This window comes from Microtus ochrogaster, chromosome 15 (genome assembly GCF_000317375.1).
Source record: "Microtus ochrogaster isolate Prairie Vole_2 chromosome 15, MicOch1.0, whole genome shotgun sequence".
In the NCBI taxonomy this organism is placed as follows: domain Eukaryota; kingdom Metazoa; phylum Chordata; class Mammalia; order Rodentia; family Cricetidae; genus Microtus; species Microtus ochrogaster.
This window is the reverse complement of record NC_022017.1, coordinates 11701070-11704414: the sequence shown is the minus strand read 5'-3', so window position 1 is coordinate 11704414 and position 3345 is coordinate 11701070.

Genomic DNA, 3345 nt, shown 5'->3' with positions numbered 1-3345 from the left:
TGGGACTGTCCCCTGTGCTCTGGCCCTTTGACCCTGACCCAGGCTGTATCTCTGGGTCTGTGACACGGTGGCAGGATAGTGTGATCACTTCAAGGAGAGAAACTGGTCCTAGCCCTTACCGTGTCCCCTTACTAAACACATAAGGAGTGGGCATTGGTACAATCACCATTAACCACAGCTATCTGAAGGCAGATGCAAGCGGGTCTCTGAGTTCAAGGCCAGTCTGGTCTACAGAGTGAGACCTTGTCACACACACACAGTTTTGTGTGATGAATATACTTTAGAGTGGTGGTTCTCAACCTTCCTAACTCTGTGACTCTTGAATGCGGTTCGCTGTGTTGTGGTGACCCCAACCATAAAATTATTTCCTTGTTACTTTATAGCTGAAGTTTTGCTACTATTAGGGATCGTCATATAAATATCTGATCTGCGACCCCTGTAAAAGGGTCGTTTGACATCCCACCCAAGGGGTCATGACCCACAGGTTGAGAACTGCTGCTCTAATTAAAAAAGAAAAACCTTTTGAAAGGCGACACTCCAGTTGTCCTTCCTCTTCTGGGTCAGTTATCACCGACCCCGGACCCTGTTCTAACCACACTGCTCAGAAACCCTTGTTGCTGCATCATGTTCCCTTGGGGACGGCGTCACCAGCCAGTTTCTGAGCTCTGAGTTGCTCCTCTCCACGTGCCTCTCACTGAACCCTGGCTGCATCCTGCCCTGACAGCTGAGCTCATTTCTGTCTCAGATGCTTGCCCAAGCTCTGCCCCAGCTCTTCCCCTTGGTCATGATCTAAACACCCTTCTGGGAAGCCCTGACCACCCATCAGCTTAAATGACTTCCCAGTACTGCCTCTGTACCTACCTAGTTCGCTCTCATGGCACCGGTGAGTCTGAAGGTACATGACTGACCTTGGCCTCTTGGGAGCTTGCTAATGCGTTCATCTCAGCTGTGAGGAAAACAGGCTCCCTGGCTTCTCAGTCAGTTCTCCAGGCTTTCGCCTGGATCCTTGTAAAAAGTATGACCATATATCCAGCTCCCTAAAGTTCCATTTTCCAGTCTATAATCTAAACTCAGTACAGTTCTCCAAGCCCCAGCCGCTTCTGTGCTTGCATCCCACCCTGCAAGCATAGGTTTGTGTGTGTCAGCACTCGGGGGTGCTAATGAGCTGTGTTCATTAGGAAGGAGGTTGAAAACCAACTGAGCATATGTACCCAGCTGGTAGAGCTGGCCCAGTGGTTAAAAGCACCAGCTGTTCTTCCAGAGGACCTAAGTTCGATCCTTAGCACCCATATGGGGCGACTCACAACGCCCTATAATTCCAACTCCAGAGGATCTGATGGCCTCTTCTGGCTTCCACAGGCAGCTGTACACATGCATCACACACACGCAAGTAAGAAGTCTTTAAAGAAAAGTGTGTCCCTGTGTCATCTAAAGTACTGGGATGGGTGACCCAAGTCTCTCGGGAAGAGGGATCAAACCCCACTGTGGGTCAGCACCCAGTCGCCTGGGATCTGGGGAAATGTCACCATGAAGGCGTACAAGAGGCTTTTTAAAAAAATTATTTATTATGTATACAATGTTCTGCCTCTGTGTATGCCTGCAGGCCAGAAGAGGGCACCAGACCTCATTACAGATGGTTGTGAGCCACCATGTGGTTGCTGGGAATTGAACTCAGGACCTTTGGAAGAGCAGGTAATGCTCTTAACCTCTGAGCCATCTCTGCAGCACCGAGGCTGCTTTTTTTTTTTTTTTTAAGATAAAAATAGGGGGGCTGGGGAGATGGCTCAGCGGTTAAGAGCATTGCCTGCTCTTCCAAAGGTCCTGAGTTCAATTCCCAGCAACCACATGGTGGCTCACAACCATCTGTAATGAGGTCTGGTGCCCTCTTCTGGCCTGCAGGCATACACACAGAACATTGTATTCATAATAAATAAATAAAATATTTTTTAAAAAAAAGATAAAAATAGGGTCTTACTGTATTGCCCTGGCGTCCTTGAACTTGAGACTCCCTGCCTTCCCAGGCACTGGGATTGCATGCACTATTTTACCTACCAAAGGCACTTTTTCACCTCCTCACGTTACCCGGTCTATGACAACAGCCCCGCTTGGCTTCTTGCCCTACCCTTGCTTCCCCCACCAAGCACCATGTGTACACAGTTACTTTCTAGTAAGCCAGAAGCTCCGTTGGAGCTGGGGAATGCCAGCCGGATAAGTGACGAGTCTTTTGGATTGGGGGTGGGGAGAAGGTCTCTATATAGCCTCAGCTGGCCTGAAACTTAATATGCAGACCAACCTGCCTTTGAACTGTCTCTGGGGTGTTAGGATAATGACTCATCCAAAGGTTTCACCAAAAGTGGAAAGGCGATTGTCATCCCCTCGATATTCGCTCTTTCGCACCCTTTACCTTACCCATCCCAAGTCCGACACTATGGTTTGGGAATCAAAGCCTGTTCCTTTCCATAGTCCAAGCAAATAAGTGCCTAGGGTTGCCTCTCTTCGTGACGTGGTCCGGAAGTGCATGGGAAAGTTTTCCAGGTTGGAATCTCTTGGGGATAGGAAGTGATTTTAAAAAAGATAAGTGGGGATGTCTTAATTTCTTTTCTATTGCCTTGACCAAGGTAACTTGTTTTAACAAGTTTAATTTGGCACTTACAGTTGCAGAGGGTTAGAGTACATGACCATGGTCGCAGGCTGGCACGCATGGCGCTAGAGCCGTAGCTGAGAGCTTACATTCATGAGGCGGACTTTTGAAGCCTCCAACAAGGCCACGCCTCATGCTCTCTCCTAAACAGTTCCAATTGTTCTAACGTAAGGCTGCAGAGGCCATTCTCACTGAGACCACCAACGGCGGCTTAGAGATGTTACCCGTTACAGAAGGAGTGTGTGCTAGCTTTCCTGGTTATGCTGAGCACTGAGTCGTAAATGCAGATCTGTCTTCACAGGCAGGCCACTGCCAGGGATTATTTCATCCATTTTGTAATCTAGAGAAGCCTCTTCTATCCCAACATGCACACGCACCACAATTTCACGTCTTTTTTTTTTCTTTTTAATAACCAAGTCAGAATCTAATTTGTATGCGTGTGGGTGAGAGGTCATGAGTGATGGGATATTTTAAACCACTTTCCACTCCAGGCCAGTGGGGATGTAGACTCAATCTCAGCTTGGTCACGAGAATCTTCAATGAAAAGCACAAGCACAGAGTGAGAGGAGATAGCAGGGCTGGTGAAGGAGTGGAGCAGGGGTGAAGGAGCAGAGCAGGGGTGGAGGAGGGGAGCAGGGGTGAAGGAGCGGAGCAGGGCAGGTGGAGGAGGGGAGCAGGGCAGGTGGAGGAGGGGAGCAGGGGTG